Source organism: Eumetopias jubatus, unplaced genomic scaffold (genome assembly GCF_037043125.1).
Source record: "Eumetopias jubatus isolate StellerSeaLion01/CBP00866 unplaced genomic scaffold, mEumJub1_p1.0 scaffold_7, whole genome shotgun sequence".
NCBI classification, from domain to species: domain Eukaryota; kingdom Metazoa; phylum Chordata; class Mammalia; order Carnivora; family Otariidae; genus Eumetopias; species Eumetopias jubatus.
Window position 1 is genome coordinate 34,107,601 of NW_028274813.1, and position 24,157 is coordinate 34,131,757.

At 35.4% G+C, this 24,157-nt stretch overlaps 1 protein-coding gene and 1 pseudogene across 3 annotated transcripts in view; both read right to left on the reverse strand.

Annotated features, from left to right (window-relative positions):
* Positions 1-24,157, reverse strand: part of GPHN (gephyrin) — a 626,989-nt gene that overhangs the window by 443,950 nt on the left and 158,882 nt on the right. The window lies entirely within an intron of this gene.
* On the reverse strand, positions 6,930-18,421 carry LOC114220459 (phospholipid hydroperoxide glutathione peroxidase-like; annotated as a pseudogene).

Below are 24,157 nucleotides of genomic sequence, written 5' to 3' on the forward strand. Positions count from 1 at the left end.
CAAATGTTTGGTAAAACTCTAAGGCCCAATTGGTTTGCAATGATTTTGCAGTTATACTCACAGAAACATGATAAAAGTCATATTTAAATTCAGTAGCTCTTAAGAATTTTTTAGCAGACTCCTAAAATTGACACTGATCTTCCCATTAATCTCATTAATATATGTTAACCTCTCCCGATGGCATAAATATTGTCGGTTTAGACTTCAGCTATATACTAATTATAAATAAAATATGTGTCATCTTCATTATTCAGACGAATAAAGGAATAAAGAATAAGAACTGTGTAAGAAATTGAGAGCCTCTAATACCCAAGTCAATGTTTGTAAGCTGTAGACCAATGCAGTCCAATAGAAATCTATGCTAGCCACACGGTAATTTTAAAGTTTCTAGTAGCCACATTGAAAAAAAAAAAGTAAAAAGAAATGGGTCAAATACATTTTAATATATTTTACTTGATTCCATATAACAAAATGTTATCATTCAACAAGTAATTAAATAATTATTGAGATAGTCTACATCCATCTAAGTCTTCAAAATCTGGTGTGTATTTTACACTTGGACATCCCAGTCTAGACTAGCCACCTTCCAAGTGCTCAACAGCAACAATTACCATATTGAACAGTGTAGATCTAGATCAATGTTTACCAAATTTTTTTGATTGAGCATCCCATCTGTAAAAATTTTTAGCACACACTTCCAGTTTTCCTATGTGTATTTATGTATAAATTACAGCTGACCCTTGAATAACTCAGAGGTTAAGGGTGCTGACCTGCCCTCCCCCACAGTCAAAAAACCATGTATAACTTTGACTCCCCAAAAACTTAACTATTGATAGCCTACTGCTGACCAGAAGCTTTAGTGATAACATAGTCAATTAACACATACTTTCTATGTTATATGTATTACATACTGCATTCTTACAATAAAGTAACCTAGAGAAAAGAAAATGTTAAGAAAATCTTAAGAAAGAGAAAATACATTTACAATACTGTACTGTATTTATCAATACTGTAAGTTTACATCTGTTTGTGAGATGAATTATGTCAGTACCTACAGCAATATTATATGATACAAAACACTGTAGATGTTATCTGTATTATACCAGACATCAAAAATGAAAAGACAATGTGAAAAAGAAACTCCTATTTACTTACAGGTATAACGATTCATGCATAGAAAACAAAGAAGCAGCAATATGATTGCCTTGTGGTAGCCTAGTATAATCAATATGAATGGTTATAAAATTTTTATGGCATACAGTATTAGTGATATTCCTAATACAATACTGGAAACATTGTTACTTAAAAAAAAACACCTATGATGATAGGCTGACAGTTCCTCCAATTAATGTGAGAGGGCACACTGTATGATAATGTAGTTCTTTGAAAGCAAAGTTATAAAAAAGTAAGAGAACTAACACACTATAATTTTATACTGTATTAAAAATCACTAACTTCATGCCTATCTAAGGATAGGCTATCCACTTCCATACAAGACATATACACAATGTTCAACATGATGAATACTTAGGTGATGATAATGACAATACAAAAACATCTCATACAATTCTTTCTGTACAGGCATCAGATTTTCAATGAAGACATTTGCATACACAACAGATAAGTTTTTTAACTGTACAACATAATGATTATTTACTATCCATTAAGTGGAAATGGTTCATCATAAAGGTCTTCATCCTTATCTATCCATTATTTATTATCCATTAAGTGGAAATGGTTCATCATAAAGGTCTTCACCCTTGTCTTCATGTTAAACAGGATGAGGAGAGGGAGGAAGATGAAAGGTTGGCCACGTTGTCTCAGGAATGGCAGAGGTGGAAGAAATGGAGGAGGCGGAAGAGGCAGACACACTCAGTGTAACTCTAGCATTGTAATTTCTGTCTTTCTTGCTTTTACATCTCTAAAAATGTTATTCTACAGTGCCAATCCTTCTGATCCTTCCTCCACCATTTGCTTCAGAGTCAGTGCTCATACCAAGGTCCATGTCTTTAAAGGAGTTAAAAGTAGTCTTAAATAACCAGAATCCTTCTGCCAGATTGTCTAATGTCAATTTGTTTTCTGGCACTTCTTCCTCTATGTCTTGTTCCTCATCATCTGGCACTGGTTTGGAAACACTCATCTCCAACAAGTCATCTTCTGTTAATTCCTCTGGTGTGGTATCTATTACCTCTTGGGTTTCTCCAAGATCTACGTCTTGAAATCCTTCACCTCTGGCCTTTTTTCCCCCATATCCACAATCTCATGATTTCTTTGACTGGTTCTATCATAAATCCTGTGAAGTTATGCACAACATCTGGACAGTTTTCTTCAGGAGGAATTTATGGTTTCAGAAGCTTGATGGCTTTCATGGCTTTTTCTATACCAATGATGGCATCTTCAATGAGATACTTCTTTCAGACTTTCAAGATGTTCTATCAGGGTTCTTCCATAGGGCTGACAATCCTTTACATAGAGTACTGTTATAATGAACTTTAAAGGTCAATATGACCTCCTGATCTTGAGGCTAAATTAGAGATGTCATGTTTGGGGGCAAATAGACCACTTCAACACCTTCAGTAGATGAGTTCAGAGGGTTTTGGGTGGCTGGGGCATTGTCTAATACCAAAAGTACTTTAAAAGGCACTCCCTTACTGGCAAGGTACTTCCTGACTTCAGGGACAAAGCACTGATGGAAAGAATCCAGAATAAGAGTTCTTGTTATCCAGGCCTTCTTGGTGTACAACCAAAAGACTGGCAGCTGGTGTTTATCTTTTCCCTCAAGGCTTAGGAGTTGGCAGCTTTATAGATAAGGGCAGTCCTGATCATAAACTGAATTGCATTTGCACAGAAGAGTAGAATTAGCCTATCTCTTCCTGCCTTAAATCCTGGTGCTCACTTCTCTTCCTTTCTAATAAATGTCCTTTGTGACATCTTTTTCCAGAATAGTGCACTTTTGTCTTCATTAAAAGCCTGTTCAGGCAGATATCCTTTCTCCTCAAATGATTTTCTTAATGGTGTCTGGGAACTAGTCTGATGCCTCTTAGTTGGAAGAAGCCACTTCTCCTGTTATCTTGACATTTTTAAAGCCAAACCTCTTTCTAAAATTATCAAACCATCCTTTGCTGACATTAAACTCTCTGGCTTTAGATCCTTCATCTTCCTTTTGCTTTAAGTTGTCACATAATGACTTTGCTTTTTCTTGAATCACATTAGTCTATAAATATGTCTTTATTATAGCAATCCTGCACATTCAATATGAAATAAAAAGGTATGTGCTTTTTAGCACAAGACTTTCATGCCCGGTGGCATAGGTGCACTGACAGCTTCACTAATTTTTCTTCTCCTTTTTTTATAATGGTTCTTATGCTGGATTATCTTGAAATGGCTGGCAACCACAGCTACAGACCTCAATCTATAGTACATATCAAGCAATTTGTCTTGCAACGTCATGACTTTTCTGTATCTTGGGAACACTTGCAGAATCACTAGTGGCATTTTGTATGGGTCCTAGGTGTTATTCAATGTTGATGATATTGCACTAAACACAATTAAAAATACATGAGAACCAAGAGACCACTTTTTAGTGTGATAAGCAATTTACTGGAGATGAACTGCTCTTCAGATGATTAGCATCTGGAAAGTCCTAGTAGGACTTTCTCTGGGGAAGAAGGCATTGACAAGTACCAACACATGGTGTTTTACAGATACTCACAGTACTTGAGGTCACCACAATAGCAATGAGGTGGTGATGAAATTATTATAGTAATATAGTATGTACTACAGTTATTTGCAGTTATGATTTAATACTGCAACTTTATATCTGTATTTCTCTCAATTGCAAATGTTGTCATGTACAGTCTATTAAGTGTTTCTGTGTATAAGTTTGGTAAGTTTTAACTTTTTATAATAGATTTGTGTACATTTTATGGTAGTATATGATAAAATAAACTACTATGTACATATTTAATGCATTCATGAAACACCTTTTTCTTAAAGTTTTTCAGTATTTCTAGGCTACACAGTTTGTAACTTTTTCCAAACTGTCACAAATCTCCAAAATATTCATTGAAAAAAAGCTGTGTATCAATGAACACACACAGTTCTAACTCCTATTGTTCAAGGGTCAACTGTATATGCGTATACTATTATCATTAGATAATATTTCAAGATATGAAATGTACTTAAGGTAAGGCATTCTACATTAAGTGGGCATATGAACCACATGAAAGCTTCTTAAAATCTAGATTCCTGAATTCCATTCCTGGAGATTCTGATTCAATAGGAGTTAGATGAAGGCCAGAAATAAGCATTTTAAACAAACTTCTAGGTGATCCTGATGTAAGTGGTACAAGATCATACTTGCAAAAACACTGCTATAGACCTTATTTCTCAAATTGTGATTCATAAACATCCACAAACTTGTGAAAGAATGAAGGTACCCTAATCTTTCCTCTAACCAGAGTTCATTTCTAGCATGGGGGGAGAAAAAACCAAGATAAAAAGAAAACAAGGATAGGTGTTACAAAATATATCAACTATAGAATAATGCTTCTTTTAGTAGCCTTCAGAAGTGCATGACCATAATGTGAGTGCCACAAAGTTTTCAACATCATTTACTGTTCTATTTTTTAAATGCACTTCTACAAAAAGATAATACTATTAGTACAAATCTGACATTGATACCAAAGTAACAATTAATTCTAATCCAAATCCAAATAAGTTAGAAAATCAGCTAAATGATATCCCAGAAGTGTAAAAACTTTATTTTTAGGATAACTGTTCCTGCTTGCCTGGCTTGTTGGAATCTAAGCCAAAGCTACCTTGCACAATTAGGAGTAACAATAATATAGGGAAGGTAAGTCAGAGGATCAAAATGATAAAGTCTTAGAACATGTTTAGTCCATCTCAAATTCATTTAATTGTGGACTTAATCATCAGATTTTCTACATAGATAAAATTTAGAATTATACTGAGACATGTTAAACTTTATTTTGTTCCAGTTATCAAAAAAATAGTATATACTGACATTATTATAAAAAAATTATACATGACAGAGTGTGTTACCTCTGTTAAGAAAAAAAAAGCACTGAACCCATCTTCTCCACTCCTCCCAAATTAATACATTTTCCTTATTTTTGGACCAATAAGACTATGGCCACCACTTCTGTGCTAGTCCCTTCTATATTTGCAGATGCAGAAAATAGAGCTACTATGTCTGATTTTAGTATGAGAATAGTGTCAAAACCAACCCCAGCCAAGGAATCCCTTCTGAAAAAACTCAAAATCTATAAGAAGTATATTGGATATGTTTGGGTTATTTCATTTAGATTTTATGAAGAAAAAAACAATTCTGAAGTAATTTAATTCTTCATTTTACAATAAAAAACACAAATAAGTTCCCTGTCCAAGGTCATCCCAGATAACACTGCATCCAAGCATAGAAGTCTTATCTCTTGGCTTTTATTCCAGTATTCTACTTCAATATGATGCTTTTGTCATCTTGTTAGATAAAATGTAAGATAGACATCAAATTTAAGAAATAATACTGGGCGCCTGGGTGGCTCAGTTGGTTAAGCGACTGCCTTCGGCTCAGGTCATGATCCTGGAGTCCCTGGATCGAGTCCCTGGATCGAGTCCCGCATCAGGCTCCCTGCTCGACAGGGAGCCTGCTTCTCCCTCTGACCCTCCCTCGTCATGTGATTTCTCTCTCATTCTCTCTCTCTCAAATAAATACATAAAATCTTTAAAAAAAACATGTTATTAAGAAATAATACTGGGCATATTTTTTAACCTGCTATAAACAGTCTATAAGAGAATGAACAAAGTAATTGGATGATATGTTAATGATTACTAATATTATAGAAAGTAATTGCCTAACTTTGGCTCCAAAGAGATACTGGTATTCAGTGAAGAGAAAGGCACATAGACTCAGGAGACATAAACAAAGGGAAAAAAAAAAGAGGAAAATAATAGGACTGAGAACAAAAAGTCTCACATTTGTTTAATATTCAAAATCTTTTCTGATGATGCTTCATACTGCAATGAAGCAGAAGTCATGAGAAAATACAGAATTGATTATTTGTTTCATTGACTATGAATGCTGTCTATCTCAACATGGGTGTGCTGACTGAATTGATAAAATTAGTTAAGGTGAGGAATCATAAAAAAAGTAAATTACACAATTTATTTTACCTTAAAACATATAAATGAATATCTATTCACCAATCTTTTGATACGCAACTAAGGCTTTTCTCTGAGTATGGGTCTTCTGACTGGAGCTAGCATCAGGTTTCTTTCATAACATACCACTACACAGTTACCCATAAGTTCTTATGAAACAATCATTAGAAAAGATTTTACCCCATATATATATAATCTAGTCATACCTAATTTAAAAACAATTTTTAGTGACTCAACTTTATAATCTTTTTTAGTCTCAATATAAATGAATTTTTCACTCTTATTTCAAGAATTTTTAACATTTAATTCAGTAATTATAATAAAAAGTTCTATTGGCATAAACTGGCTTCGAATATATACAACTGATTCTTGGAAGCATAAATGTCAACTGCTGGGAAAGAAGTATGCTAGAGAGTAGCCTAGCACTCTAGGGGCAAAGGTTTAGTATACAGTTGATCCTTGAACAACATAGGTTTAAACTATGTGGGTCCACTTAAATGAGGGTGTTTTTAATAGTACAATACTGTAAATGTATTTTTTCTTCCTTATTTCTTTTTCTTCCTATTTGTATGTTTTATTCCTACAAGACAGCCAGGGGTGACGAGGGCAGGAAGCCACCAGCCAGAGTAAGGGACCTTCCTCTGGCAGGAAGTACAAGCTGGTTTCCAGGCAAATCCTCACGGTTGCCAGGTGGAAGACTCCAGGGGATGGTGTTGGTGGGCTTGGGTGGGGGATGCACACTTGTGGAGCTAGAGGTAGCAGGGAAGGTTCTCCTCTACTACCAGGGCTCTTCCATGAGACCACACTGCTTAACCATAGAGCTGTTCTTATCAATGAAGAACTTGGTGAAGTTCCACTTGGTGGTATTTTCTAAGATTCTTCTCCCCTTGGGCTGGACTTGAATCCACTTCCACAGCAGGTGGTCGTTGTCTCCATTCTCACAGACGTTGCACATATAAAGTTTGATGTTATATCCAGCAGCAAATTCATAGTCTCTGCAGTAATCCCTGGGTTTTGCTCCCTGAACTACTTGCAAGGGAAAGCCAGGATCTGTAAATATCAGTTAGAATATAGGGCATGCCGGTCAACCAACTAAGTATATTTTACATCTGTTTACCTCACTGTGAGGCCACATTGGTGATGATGCACACGAAGCCCCAGTGCTTGTCCAGGTTAATTATGCTGCCCTTGATGTCCCTGGCTGACAACTCATGCATGGAATGAGCATAGTGCCAGACTTCCCAGGATGTGCACACGATACCAGCCAGGTTGGTGATGGGTAGGGCCCCACATAGCAGCACAGTCTTCCTTTCTTATGATTCTCTTAATAACATTTCTTGTAGCTTACTTTGTTGTAATACAGTATATAATACATATAACATACAAAATAAGTATTGATCAACTATTTATGTTATCATTAAGGCTTCCGGTCAACAGTAGGCTATTAGTAAATTTGGGGGGAGTCAAAAGTTATATGCAGTTTTTTGACTAGGTCGATGCTCCTAACTTATGTTTTTCAAGTATGTTTTCCATACTACATTATGGACATATGTCAGTGTGTTTTACAGAGGCAATTGAGAAGATAGGTTATGCTAGTGAACTGGTTAAGGGTAAGTCATTTAAATGTGAATGACTATCTTGTATTCTTTAAATTTTGGCATTTATCTTATTTCATCCATTTTATTATCATGTCTTTCTACCTTTCCACATAAAAGTTTTTAAGATCAGGAATGATTTTTTTCCTTACTCCAAAGCCTAGAAATACACCTGGCTACAGGAGGAGCTTTATGTATGCTTATTGCAACAATGAAAGAAGTGAAATCTCTCAATAACTCATCAAATTGTCTAAATGTCTCATAAATTTTCCTTTACAAAAAGGCAGTAAGAATATCCACATCTTGTTATATGAAATAGAAGTGTCCTGATATACAGAAATTCCTTAAGTCAGAAATATTGGGAACTACATTCTGAGTAGATACAATAAAGTATAGTGAAGAAATGATACTGAGGAAAATGGCCCTTAGAAGAGTGGTAACTATGGCAGGGCATGACAAGTGTTCTTAGCCAAAGTCACCAAATTCCAAACTCATCATTTCACTTAAGTTTTACCATATTAGAATTTAAAAAGTCATCAGTAATACATTTGACAGGTCTAAAATAATCTTCAAAAAATCTATAGCTAATGATAGTTTACTTTGAGTTTGATATCTGGTTTATCAATTCTATATCTAAAATATTGATTTAGGAAAAAAGATGATAACTAATGTGGCCTCCTAAGGACAGGATACAAAACTACGTAGGGAAAAAAAGTGTAATGTATAAGGTACTTATATCCTGATAGAAGATGATTTTAAAGGATTAGGAACTTCTGTTTTCCAGGCTGGCAGTTAAGGTGCTTGGAAGTTGTTTATTTAATGTTAAAATTGTAGTTCACTACCTAAGTAAATAATGTGGCATTTAAAGTCTTGACAGAAGAAGAAAATTGATGACTTCATTTACAAAAATATGAAATATCTCCCCTTTAACCTGCTGGTCTGATTACTTATGTAATTTCTATAATTACTTTAAACGCATTTTAACAAACCCTTTAGAAATTTCATATATAAATGCATTAATGTACACTTACTACTAATACAGTCCCAAATTTCTAAAAGTTCTATCTTAAAGAATAAATGAAAAAATATTAAAAGAAAACAAATATGGGTTCCCTCTGCACATCTGAACATAGTATTTTTTATAATGTACTATAAATGCCTGTCTCAAATATGTTACCCCTTTCTAGAGAAGAAGCTCTTCCTTATTTTATTTATTATCATATCTCCGGTCCCAGGTCAAGAGTGAGTATCCATTAAATTTTCATAGAATGAATAAATTAATGAATTAATATTTCATTTGGGATCAATTTCTTCTTATGATATTCTAGTTATACCTCCCACAAACTTTATCTCACACCAAAGGTACAAATAACAATGACAAAATAAAAGAACAACTTGATGTTTAAATGTGCATTTTCCACACTTTAGAAGTTATTTACTGATGGTTGAGCAATCATATCCTCAATACTGTTTAAAAATTCAATTAGTGATTCTAGTTCCAGCAGGATGAAATAAAGACCAGATTCAGAGAGTGGCTTCACGATGTCAGTGTAGGAAAATCCTGAATTTACTTCCTTCCACTAGAAACATCAAATACATAGTTACATATGAATCAATTCCCTCTCAAAATGTCCTGAAAACTAGCTGAAGGGCTCCTCTACAATCTAGGATAAAGGGCCACATTGAGACCACTAGGAGAGGCAGAGATGTGGTCTTGGCCCCCTCACACTTCCCTACTTACAAGCACTGACCCACAATTGGGAGAGATCTCAACAGTATAGAATTCTGCCCTCATAAAAGAAAGATTTGTACCCCACTTTAGGAACTCCAATCCTCAAGATCTACTCCTGAGAGATGAGCCCCAAAACATCTGCCTCTGAAAACCAACAGGGCTTATACCCAGAAGACCTGGAAGACTATGGAGAATGGAAAGTCCACTCTTGAAGGGCTTATGCACAGACTCACCCTTGGACCCAACACAAAAGCAGCAGTTTGAAAAGCACCTAGATAATATGCGAAGGAGATTCATGAATAAATCTTCAAACATCTGCCGAAGATGCAGGAGTCTAGTAGGACTTTCCCTGGGGAAGAAGGCATTGACAAGTGCCATTTTTGGATGCTTATTCCACCTTACTAGCACTGAGGCTGGTGGGTGCCATTTTTGTGCTTATTCTACCTTGCTAGTACAGACAGCCTTGCCGCACATCCATGTTCCCCTGCAGCCCCAGTGAAGCTGGTAGGAGTGTGCAGTCCACATAGGGGATGCCTCTTGGACACACTTGGCTATGGTGGTCAAGGGAGCTTGTACTGCTGGGCACCATAGAAATGAAATAACTGGAGAGACAGTTCTTAGTAGGCTACCAATCCCAGGGCATGGCATAGCTAGCAGACAGAAACTCATCCTCAGTCTTCCTGTGAAAAAGGCCTAATTATTCTAGAACTTCAGCCTGAGGGGTAGGCTTCAGGTTTACCACACATCTAGAGGCTATGGAGGAGCTCTCAAGGGAACACAGGCTGGGGGATGTCAAAATTTGCACTCTCACATGGCATCATTATGCTTACCCCATCTCCTAAAAAGAAGCTACACACTTATCCTGAGCCCTATTTTTTGTGACTGTCACCAAGAGGACAACTCCAAATCACCTTGTCTAGAGACCAGTAGGGGTTATGACGGCAGTCTCACATGACCGCATATATTTCCTTCTTTAAAAGCTGCTGCCTTCAAATCAGCCTGAAACTGGTGCTGACTGAGATCCTTCCCTTTCGAACACTGACAGAACTTGGCACAATCTCAACAAATGGGACCTATCTAGAATAAATCAGGAGGCTTACGCAATCACAAAAGTTCGAGACACAACCAAGAACTAGGGCAAGGTTGAACTATAAAGTTCATCACCTATACAAGGAGACTCCTTCAAAAATGAGAGAAGCAGCTATTTCTCTAATACATAGAAATAAATAAAAAAGAAAATCAAAACGAGGAAACAGAGGAATATGTTCCAACTGAAAGAACAAAATAACCACCCCCTGCAAAAAAATCTTAACGAATCAGAGATAAGTAATTTACATAATAAAGTATTCAAAATAATAGTCATAAAGATCTTCAGTGAGCTTGGGAGAAAAATGAATGAACACAGTGAAAACATCAACAAAGGGACAGGAAACATAGGAAAATACCAAACAGAAGTAACAGAAAAATATAAAATAACTGAACTGAAAAATAACTACAGAGGTTCAAAAATAGATTGAAGAAAGGCACAAAAAACTTATCTGAAAAAATAATTGTTGAAAAGTTCCCTAACCTGACAAAGGAATGAGACAACTAGATCCAGGAAGAACAGAGAGTTCCAAATAAAATGAACTGAAAGAGATCCACACCAAGACAATTAAAATGTCAAAAACTAAAGATAAAGTCCACTCTCACCACCGCTATTTAACATAATAGTGGAAGTCCTAGCCACAGCAGACAACAAAAAGAAATAAAATGCATCCAAATTGGCAAGGAAGAAGTCAAACTTTCACTATTTGCAGATGACATAATAGTATATATAGAAAACCCAAAAGAATCAACCAAAAAAAAAACTGTTAGAACTAATAAATGAATTCAGTAGAGTCACAAGATACAAAATCAACATACAGAAATTAGTTGCATTTCTATACACCAATAATGCAGCAGCAGAAAGAGAAATGAAGGAATCAATTCCATTTACAACTGCACCAAAAACAATAATATACCTAGGAATAGACCTAACCAAAGAGCTGAAAGACCTATACTTTGAAATATAGAAAACACTGATGAAAGAAACTGAGGAAGACACAAAGAAATGGAAAAACATTCCATGCTCATGGATTGGAAGAACAAATATTGTTAAAATGTTTATACTACCCAAAGCAATCTATACATTCAATGCAATCCCTATCAAAATAACACTAGCATTTTTCAGAGCTGGAGCAAACAATTCCAAAAATCTGTGTGTAACCAGAAAAGACCCCCGAATAGACAAAGGAATGTTGAAAAAGAAAACCAGGCAGCAACTTCCTGAACCTCAGCTGCAGCAACTTCTTGCTAGACATGTCTCCACAGGCAAGGGAAACAAAAGTAAAAATGAACTATTGGAACTTCATCAGGATAAAAAACTTTTGCACAGCAAAGGAAACAATCAACACAACTAAAGGCAGCCCTTGCAATGGCAGAAGATATCTGCAAATGATATCAGATAAAGGGCTAAAACCCAAAATCTATAAAGAACTTATCAAACTCAACACCCAAAAACCAAAAAAATCCAGTCAAGAAATGAGCAGAAGACCTTAACAGACATTTGATCTAAGGCTTTTGGACATGTACCATAGGGATGAGGCTCCTTTACCTAACAAGATTTTATACAAGTGTCAAATATGTCTTGGTATCAAGATCCTCCTAAGGAAGTCTTTTTAAAAAATTGTTCATTGCTATATTAAATCTCCAACCAGAAACTTCAACTAAAACACGGCTCAAATATGTGACTGCTTTTCTAGATGGGACGAATCTACAGTCTGATCTAGAGGGCCAGAGTTTTTGTGGATTTGTCTATAATAGCATCTTAAAATGTTCTGTCAACTACAATTCCTAATCTTTTAGCCTTCTGAAATTTTAGTCAATTAATCAATATATAAGAATTGACCATATGTCTAGCATTAATCCATATTTCCTGTATAAGAAAATTTATGAACATTTTTTCAACGTGTAAAAAAATTACAAAGTGTATTAGATAATTGCTTACTCTAAGCACTGGATTTACAAGTAGACAGTTGCATACATAGTGTGATTAATGGCTACTATGAAGATTTCAGAAGCGTGCATATGCACGTGCGCACACGCACGCATGCACACACCTCCCCACCAAAAACTGTATGACTTCATTTCTTGTTTGATCTGCATATAGTACCAGAAGAATATGTTTCATACCACCAGTCACTTAAATCTTTAGTAAATTGGCTGATTAGATACTCTTTTCCTGAGAAAAGATTTAATAAGAGACACAGGGAGAGATCATGAAAACAGTGAGGATAGGAGGGAATAGATATGGAAAAGGAAGTAGAAATAATAAAATTAAACATTGTGTAATACAGTAACTCAGAGTAGGCCTTCATTAGATTCTTACTTTACTGGAAGCAATTTTATAATCAAGTTACATACTACAGAACAGATATAGCTGGATCCAATATCATCAACCTATTATAATTAAAATTTTAAGTTATGTTTTTATTGAGATGGCTGAAAGATGAACAAGGAGAAAGCTTACAACCTTTTAGGAGAAAGACGAAAAATAGTAGTGTAAATAACAGGCAGAATTCCAAGGGTAAGAATAAAATATAACTGTTTCATATATAGTAACAATATGGCTAAAGTTTATTCTTTACTAATAACAATTTATCTATTGGCTTGGCAAACATTAAATTCTAAAATTTTTCACTTTTGACAAGATAAGGCAATACAAGAAAAATACAAAAAGAAAAAGGAGTCAAGACTTTGTTAATTAAAGAGCTTTTATATAGAAGGGTGAGTAAGCTCTCCTCGATGCCCTAATAAAGGGAATTAGAACCAGCAACAAAACAAATTTGGGCTCAATATAAGAGACGTTACTGAACACATTAGAGTCATTTTTTTTCAAAAGAGAAAAAGAAAAGCAATGAATTTTTTCTAAGTATTTGATTAGGGAATAGAACACTGCCATTGTTTAAATTGATAGTGAGCTTGCTAGGACTCTGAAGGGAAATAGAGATTAAAAATCAAGAGAAGTATAAACTGGAACAATAAAAAAAAAATTAAAAAAAAAAAACCTTCTCTACATAGGAGGAACTTGTCCATGACCACACAGATCAAGAGAGGAAAGTTCTCCAGGTGTGTGTTCATAAGAAGCAAACAACTGAAGCAATGCATGGTCTCTCTATCAGTCAGAATACCTACGTGTAAACAAAAACTAACTCCAGCTTTATTAAGCAAAAAAGGGAGTAAACTGAAGAAATAGTAGGTTAGAAAAACAAATAAAGGCCAGAAAATCAAGCTTAGAAAATACATGGAAACAAAATCAACTCCAAATGGAGCAGGAAAAATAACCATGTTTTAGGGGAACAGCATGGCTTGGCTGCTATCATATATACCTCCATCCTTAGTCCATGGCTGTTGGATCTTGTTACCATTGCTTCCAAAAATGAATCGGAACACTAAAAAAACACACATACACACATAATAAATTTCTACAGTAAGTATTATACAGACTCAAGGGCATATTCAATCCTGTCCAAAAGAGATAGAATCCACAATGCAATGGCCTTCAAAACAAACTGCACAAATTTGTCTAGTGTTTCTGCTAATTCTCATTCACGGTACTTCATTTCTTTGTGCCTTTTCTTATTCATTGGAAAATAATTTGTGGTATCTAGTATATTCATCAAAGAATTTATATTATTTCTGTCAGGTGCTCAGAAGCACTTTTAGTCATGGTCTACTTTTTAAAAATACACATTTATAAAAATACACATTTAAGATTTTTTGTACAAGTGATATTTGAATTCAGATTATAAATTTATTCTAAAATCAGCGAATAGCTACTTCTCAGGGAATTTTCTTCAACCCCTGCTTTGTCCAGCCTAACACTTCTTTCTTCCCAGTTTCTAGTCCTCTGCGAATGGGAATGAGTGAGTGTTTTTGTGAGCAATGGGTGGAGGGAGTGCAAGGGTGACTAAGCTCTCTCTAAATGTTTAACAGTTTAATAAAATGCCATCCAAAAAGAAAATATAAAATAAGTACTGAATAAAACATGTACTCATAAAAATGGCTAATTGAAGACATTAATTAATTTCCTGGAGTTATAAAGATGATACTAAAATGATTTCATTAGGAGGGGTGCCTGGGTGACTCAGTTGGTTAAGCATCTGCCTTCGGCTCAGGTCATGATCTCAGAGTCCTGGCATGGAGCCCCGCATCGATCCCCTGCTGAGCAAGGAGGCTGCTTCTCCCTCTCCCTTTGCCTACCATTCCCCCTGCTTGTGCTCTCTCTCTCTCTGTCAAATAAATAAAATCTTTTTAAAAATTTTTTTAAAAATTAAAAATTAAAAAAAATGATTTCATTAGGAGAAGGTAGGTAGCAAACTTTCCTCAACATTTCTAACAGAAGATTCTTATTTAATCAAGGTAATGATTTTAAACATAAATCTACCTAACAGAACTCTAAACTTAAGGAGTCAAATATATTTATTGTGGGAATAAATACATCAAGTACAGTTTTTATTTGTTTCTTTTGTTAGACTAATAATTATTTTTAATAAAATAGTTTCATCCAGATATAGAGGGTCCTTTCTATAAGAGGGTTTAAAACTTTGTTCTGTTTTTTTTCTTTTTTATTAATGAGGATAATGGCATGTTTTGCAAGTAAGCCTCCTATATTAACCTATTTCTACTCAAAGACAGACATGCTGTACAAAAATCAAGAGTCAACAATGTAAAAGTTTTCAAGTATTTCCATTTTTCAGATTTTAGTATAAAATACTTATGGGTATTTAGCAGAGCAGATGGCTCAAAAAGCTAAATATTTGTAGCTTAGCACTTTAAATAGAAACCATACCCTTTATAATAGACCAACTATAAAAGAACGACTTCTGTGACAACAGACTGTTCTTATGTAACTATTTTGGGGTAGGAAGAAAATCTGTTTTATTTTAACTATTTAAAATAAAACAGAAAGTTTCAAATTAACAGTGCTTTAATTTCTAACTTGTATTTTATCTTACTATTTTGGTATAAAATTCAAGAATGAATATAAAATAGCTAACAACTGGTTTCCTATCACCACTACCATGTCAGTATACCTTTTCAGACAAATTTCACCATTTTAAATGTTCCTTGGAAAATCAGGAGTTACATGGCTATGGCCAGGGCAAAGAGTTCTAATTCCATCTCTGCATAAAGTAACAGCAAATCCATATAAAAGAGTTCTAAAGTTTGTAACCTGTTTCTGACTCCCAGGAGTACAGATTCCAGAAAATCTAATGAGTTGTGTTTTTGTACAATGACAGATCAAGATATTTAGTTAATGCCCCTCCAAATATAGAATGTCTAATTATATTGAATAAAATACATGCTTTTAAAAAGTTATTTAAACATATGGCTGGGATAGTTGGAAACTAAAGAATTAATAAAAGAATACAAGAAAAAAGGAGGCAGAAATCCAGAGAGTTAAAGAGTTCTGGGGCTAGTATCTGCTGAACCCTGATGGCCTACAGTTTAGGCATTAAGAGTCCCATTTATTTTTTTTAAGATTTTATTTATCTACTTGAGAGAGAGAAACAGAGAGCAAGAGAGCACAAGCAGGGAGAGCAGCAGAGGAAGAGGGAGAAGCAGGGTCTCCACTGAGCGGGGAGACCGACATGGGGCTGGATCCCAGAACCCTGGGATCATGACCTGAGCAGAAGGCAGATGCTTAACTGACTGAGCCACCCAGGCACCCAAAGAGTCCCATTTTTAAGGGCCCAGAATTTAGAGTTCAATATGGATGTAAAGTCATATTATATAAAATCCACATACAGGGCGCCTGGGTGGCTCAGTTGGTTAAGCGACTGCCTTTGGCTCAGGTCATGATCCTGGAGTCCCGGGATTGAGTCCTGCATCGGGCTCCCTGCTCAGCAAGGAGTCTGCTTCTCCCTCTGACCCTCCCCCCTCTCATGCTTTCTCTATCATTCTCTCTCAAATAAATAAATAAAATCTTTAAAAAATAATAAAAAATAAAATAAAATCCACATACAAGAATCCCCAAATCATAAACTATAAAAAATAAACAAAAACCCAAACAGGGAGGTGACAGAAATGCATGCCAGAGATCAGGGTAAAATAGAAAGATATAAAAAGAGGGAAAAAGACTCCCCTGAGAATTAATAACCACAAACCAACACTTAAGCAGGTTTATAGCCTAAATTCATACCACTCAAAAATTTGGTGGTTTCAGATTGATACTATCTCCACATGCATTGGCAAATCACCTTTCTTGCAAAAGAATGAATTCCACATATTCAAAAGTCACCAAAACAAACAAAAAAACTACAAGATGTAGAAAAATCAAACTACAGAATCTGACCTGAAAATACTGTAAGTATTAAAATTATTAGGTAATGAACATTAATATACTTAAGAGGCCTAGAGAAAGTACTAAATATAAGAAAGCTGTCTAGGCACCTAAAGGAGCAAGAAAAAGAACAGCAAATAAAGCCTAAGGCCAGCAGAAGAAGGGAAATAATAAAAATTAGAGCATAAATAAACAATATTGAAATTAAAAAAAACTGTAGAAAAGATCAACAACACTGAGAGCTGGTTCTTTGAAAGAATTAATAAAATTGATAAACCCACAGCCAGACTAATCAAAATGAAAACAGGAAGGACCCAAATAAATAAAATCAAGAATGAAAGAGGAGAGATCACAACAAACACCACAGGAATACAATTACAAGAGAATATTATGAAAAATTATATCCCAATAAACTGGGCAATCGGGAAGAAATGGTCAAATTCCTAGAAACATGTAAACTACCAAAGCTGTAACACGAAGAAATAGAGAATTTGAACAGACCTATGGCTAACAAAGAAACTGAATCAGTAATCAAAAATCTCCCAACAAACAGAAGTCCAGGATCACATGGCTTCACAAGGGAATTCTACTAGACATTTAAAGAAGAGTTATTACCTAGTTGTCTCAAATTTTTCTAAAAAATGGAGGACAGGTCTTAAGAAATGACACAGAATGCAGCAAAAAGAGTCAAAAACGTAGAAATTTCAAAACAAATGTAAAGAGATATGGAGAACAGGTGAGATAATTCCAAATACTATAAAAGTTCCAGAAGAGATAATAAATAGTAAAAGGCCTTTTATGGGATCCTGAAATGTCTTAATGCTCTGGAAGCACAAAGGCAGGAACATATTCAAAATGAAAAATTCATAATGAAAAACTAACTCTGTAGTACTTGACTTCTATGGACTATTAAATTGTAGATGACCAAACTTAACTATGTGTACACTAATGCAATCTTCACCGACTGTCTACTATGGAAATAAGGTTACCAAATATACTGACAAATCTAATAATTCATCACATGATGCAAAAAAGCCAGCATGGGGGCGCTGGGTGGCTCAGTCATTAAGTGTCTGCCTTCGGCTCAGGTCATGATCCCACGGTCCTGGGATTGAGCCCCGCATTGGGATCCCTGCTCGGTGGGAAGCCTGCTTCTCCCTCTCCCACTCCCCCTGCTTGTGTTCCCTCTCTTGCTGTGTCTCTTTCTGTCAAATAAATTAATAAAATCTTAAAAAAAAGGAGGCGTGTACAATAGGGACTATGAGTTAACATAAAAATTTAACTTTTAGTGTTTACTTCCAATCCCCAAATCTACAAGAAATCTTTGTTCCTTTGATCCTCCACCCATTTACCTTCCATAAGTTGAAAATAATACCTTAAATATCACTTCAAGAAGCCTTCATTACAGGATTCCCATATATAGGAAAACCACTTGTCCTCTATAATGAAAACTGTGCAAGCTCTGGAACTGGATTTAAATGCTAGTTTCACCCATTGAGATTTGTAGCGTTGAGCAAAATACTTAGTTTCTTTGACCTTTGGTTCCATGCCTATTAAATGGGAATATCACTCAATTCAGGATTGCTGTTAAGTATTAAATGATTTTAAAAATTAATGCCTATAACATAGTAAGCACCCAGAAATATTACTTCTCATTCTCTGTCCTTCCATACACCAGTTACAAACAGAAATATTATCTAGAGTGACTGTCAAGGACAAGATCTCCAGGCAAATGTCATCAAAAATGACTAAAATCACACGTGAAGCAATAAAAAAATACAGTATTAGCTACATGAGAGAGTCCCAGACTTTCTCATTTCAGGATGCCCTTAGTGTCTCAATAATTTTTCATGGCATTCTCAAGTCAAAAGAACTACAGTTCTGTTTATTAAATAGTCAGTTCTAAACAACATATATACATTTTTATGTCCTAACAACTTAGTAGCTATTTTTTAAAACCATAAAAATTAAAAGAAAAATAATATTTTATTTTCATTATTAAGTAACCACATTACTTATAATGGATGGGTATATCCGTTGAGCCCTGCACATATTCTAAAACCTTGAAATCATTATTTTTTTTAGATTTTATTTTATTTTTTTTTTGAGAGAGAGAGAAAGAGAGCCCACGTGCACAGACACTGGGGGAAAGGCAGAAGAAGAGGGACAAGCAGACTCCCGCTGAGCAGGAGGCTTGAGGCAGGCTCGAACCCAGGATACTGAGATCATGACCTGAGCCGAAGTCAGACACTTGAGCCACCCAGGTGCCCCAACCTTGGAATCATTATTTAGTGCATGTTAATCAATACTATTGAGTACAACTTAGCTAAAATGCATCTATTTCCATGAATCAAAAACTATTCCTGAAACTAGTTTATAAAAAAAAACTACTTATGACTATTTTAATATTACTTTTCTTCTGTCATTTAAGTTTTGTGACCTTTCATATCTTCCAAACAAGCCTTGGCATACTAACTTTTTTGTCTGCCCACACATCATCCTCCCCCAATATTTTCTTTTAAAAACAATACCAGAATTCTACTTCTAAGATAAAATAACAAAGACTGGATTTTCCCTACTGCCTAAAACAATTAAAAAAGTCAGGCAAAATATATAAAACTATGGTATTAAAACAATGAAACTCAGGCAGTGATGGATGGTGATCCCAGAGAGATGGGAAACAGATGAGCCTTCTGATTATCCCCATTTTAAATCCTTGAGAGAACTTCCAGGTTCCTGGAATAGGAGAAGAATTCAAGGTGGAGCCCAGCCGACTCTGCATTGAGACTGAGTGCAAGGGAACCACATTTAGGAACAAGCCCAAATCCTATGATAAATCCCTATTAAGTTCCTCTTACGACAGCACCCCAGTTCCTCTGGTATACATCCTTCCTTGCTTCAGCAATTAATATGCTTATCAATATTACATGAAGTTGGGGTTTTTATAATTAACTTAACCAGGAGTGATATAGTACATGATATTCTTGGTGATTGCTATCTAGTGGGCTTTCATAAATTAATGTCCTAGCAAAAAATTTAAAAAGTTTTCACTGCTTTTACAATCTTGGTGAGAGATAAGACCAGAATTACAATGTATATAAAAAAAATTTCCTAAGAATCTCTTGTTCCATACCAAGAAAAAGGTAATTGTCACTTTTGTTTGTGAGAAACCATTAACTATTAATGCCCACAAAAGACATAAGCTTTATTTTCCATATATTCCATCTTCTTTACCATTGCTAAACTGATCTTAAATGCAAATTGAATCGTATTATACCCCTACTCAAATTCTCATCTGAGATTAACATACAATAAAATATACAAAGATTGTAGGTGTTGTTTGATAAGTATCAACAATTATACATACTTGTGAAACTGCACCCAAACAAAATATATGATATTCCCATCACCCCAGAAAGTTTCAGCATGACCCTTTTCAGTAAACTTCCTCTCCCCTAGACAATTATTTTCAGATTTCTATCACTATAAATTAGATTACATAATCGTTTTTTCACAACCTTTGCATTATATAATTTACTTAACTTGTTTTTTGGTTTTTAAGATGAGACTGCAACTTTCTACACATAAACCAGATATTTGTACATATTTTTTTCACAGATGGGTCAGTAAATTGTTTATAGTGGTTTGTGAGCAAGTTGGGATTTTTCTTAGCTATATATATTTCTGTTGTGTTCATTTTTAAAATTTTTTTATTATTATGTTCAGTTAGCCAACATATAGTACATCATTAGTTTTTGATGTAGTGTTCAATGATTCATTAGTTGTGTATAATACCCAGTGCTCACAAGGATTTTTCTGATAATAACTACTAACTTTTATGGAATATCTGACCTCGTAAGAGGAAATATGCTATATAAACACAAACTAGAACATAAAATCATCTCATCAACCAGAACTTTGACTATTCATTCTCCAACCAATAATAATTAAGAGATTGCATAATATCTCTGGAAAAAGATTGCCCAGCAAGTGTCATTAGGTATAGAAAAATATAAAAAGGGATTCATTACTGGATTGATTTGCTCATCACTATTAGTAAAAAATATACTAGTTCTTTATCAGAACTCAACTTTATAACACCACCATCTTTTTTTTTAAATTTTTTATTGTTATGTTAATCACCATATATTACATCATTTGTTTTTGATGTAGTGTTCCATGATTCATTGTTTGTTCATAACACCCAGTCTCCATGCAGAATGTGCCCTCTTTAATACCCATCACCAGGCTAACCCATCCCCCTACCCTCCTCCCCTCTAGAACCCTCAGTTTGTTGTTCAGAGTCCATCATCTCTCATGGTTCGTCTCCCCCTCTGACTTACTCCCCTTCATTCTTCCTCTCCTGCTATCTTCTTCTTTTTCTTTTTTCTTAAAATATGTTGCGTTATTTGTTTCAGAAGTACAGATCTGTGATTCAACAGTCTTGCACAATTCACAGCGCTCACCGTAGCACATACCCTCCCCAATGTCTATCACCCAGCCACCCCATCCCTCCCACCCCCAACCACTCCAGTAACACTCAGTTTGTTCCTGAGATTAAGAATTCCTCATATCAGTGAGGTCATATGATACATGTCTTTCTCTGATTGACTTATTTCACTGAGCATAACACCCTCCAGTTCCATCCACGTCGTTGCAAATGGCAAGATCTCATTCCTTTTGATGGCTGCATAATATTCCATTGTGTATATATACCACATCTTCTTTATCCATTCATCTGTCAATGGACATCTTGGCTCTTTCCACAGTTTGGCTATTGTGGACATTGCTGCTATAAACATTGGGGTGCACATACCCCTTCGGGTCCCTACATTTGTATCTTTGGGGTAAATACCCAGTAGTGCAATTGCTGGATTGAATGGTAGCTCTAATTTCAACTGTTTGAGGAACCTCCATACTGTTTTCCAGAGTGGTTGCAGCAGCTTGCATTCCCACCAACAGTGTAGGAGGGTTCCCCTTTCTCCACATCCCCGCCAACATCTGTCGTTCCCTGACTTGTTAATTTTAGCCATTCTGACGGGTGTGAGGTGGTATCTCATTGAGGTTTTGATTTGGATTTCCCTGATGCCGAGCGATGTTGAGCACTTTTTCATGTGCCTGTTGGCCATCTGGATGTCTTCTTTGGAAAAATGTCTGTTCATGTCTTCTGCCCATTTCTTGATTGGATTATTTGTTCTTTGGGTGTTGAGTTTGATAAGTTCTTTATAGATTTTGGATACTAGCCCTTTATCTGATATGTCATTTGCAAATATTTTCTCCCATTTTGTCGGTTGTCTTTTGGTTTTGTGGACTGTTTCTTTTGCTGTGCAAAAGCTTTTTATCTTGATGAAATCCCAATAGTTCATTTTTGCCCTGGCTTCCCGTGCCTTTGGCGATGTTTCTAGGAAGAAGTTGCTGCGGCTGAGGTTGAAGAGGTTGCTACCTGTGTTCTCCTTTAGGATTTGGATGGACTCCTGTCTCACGTTTAGGTCTTTCAACCATTTGGAGTCTATTTTTGTGTGTGGTGTAAGGAAATGGTCCAGTTTCATTCTTCTGCATGTGGCTGTCCAATTTTCCCAACACCATTTGTTGAAGAGACTGTCTTGTTTCCATTGGACATTCTTTCCTGCTTTGTCAAAGATAAGTTGACCATAGAGTTGAGGGTCCATTTCTGGGCTCTCGATTCTGTTCCATTGATCTACGTGTCTGTTTTTGTGCCAGTACCATACTGTCTTGATGATGACAGCTTTGTAATAGAGCTGGAAGTCCGGAATTGTGATGCCGCCAGCTTTGCTTTTCTTTTTCAATATTCCTCTGGCTATTTGGGGTCTCTTCTGGTTCCATACAAATTTTAGGATTATTTGTTCCATTTCTTTGAAAAAAGTGGATGGTATTTTGATGGGGATTGCATTGAATGTGTAGATTGCTCTAGGTAGCATTGACATCTTCACAATGTTGGTTCTCCCGATCCATGAGCATGGAACGTTTTTCCATTTCTTTGTGTCTTCTTCAATTTCTTTCCTGAGTATTTTATAGTTTTCTGAGTACAGATCCTTTGCCTCTTTGGTTAAATTTATTCCTAGGTATCTTATGGTTTTGGGTGCAATTGTGAATGGGATCGACTCCTTGATTTGTCTTAACACCACCATCTTCTAATTAGAATTTGTTGTGAATTTAATTAAGTTCTGCCTTTTATGAATTTCAAAATTCTTCTACTGTTATGCTGCTACTGACAGATAGCCTCCTGAGAGCCTGGAGTGTTAATTATTCCAAATTTTTCTGGTATAAAGCTGAAAAGAAAGCACTGTAGTACACGTTTAAGAATCATGTATTTTTATTAATTTAACAGAGTAATAAAGCCTATTCCTCTCCCAAAAAAGTGTTTACTTTGTAGCGCTATTTGATGATTTATACTTTCTAATTTTAAAAAGGTTTAGCCATAGCTGTTACTTGTATGTCTTTCAGTTGAAAAAGCTGATTTAGAGCTGATGACAGTATTAGTAATTATGATGCTAAGGACGAGATTTATCAACATGGTACACTGAAATGTTAAGGTAAAGTAAAAATTTTAATAGTAAGTTGTCAGAAGAACTTTAATGACCTATTAAGTGCCACATATGAATTACATGACCATTCTATGATTCTATGCAGAACATTAAAAATTGAAATATTTTCTCCTAAAAAACCTACAGCAAAATTTTAGTCTAACATAAAAAGAAAACCTGGATTTAATATTCTGTATTTACAAAAGAATGTAGAAATGGGATAATTAAAACAATCTGTCCTTTTCACACTTAAAATCATTATTTACAAGGATCTACTACCACAATAAGAGGCACACTGTTTTCTAAAGAATGTAAAGAATGAGAGGGAAAAAAGATTAGCACTAAATAAACACCCAACTAAATCAACACCTAAGAAAGTAACTATATACACCTTAAACTTGACAGTTGTACAACATTTAAGCTTACCAAGTGTCTTAGTCACCTTATGTTGCCGTAACAAAACACCACAGATTAGGTGGCTGAAACAACAGAAACTGATTTTCTCACAGTTCTGGAGAAACTGAAAGTCTGAACTCAGGGTGCCAGCATAGTTGGGTTCTGGTGAGAGCTCTGTCCTTATCTTGCCTGGCCACCTTCTTGCTGTAGCTTCACTTGGTGGCACTCTGATCTCAGACTTCCAGCTTTAATGCTGAAGTATGCACTAGGTTAAACCAATCATCACATTCCAACTCCTTTCCAAAGTGAGCGATCATCTCAGGTATGTTACCTAAGCCAGCCA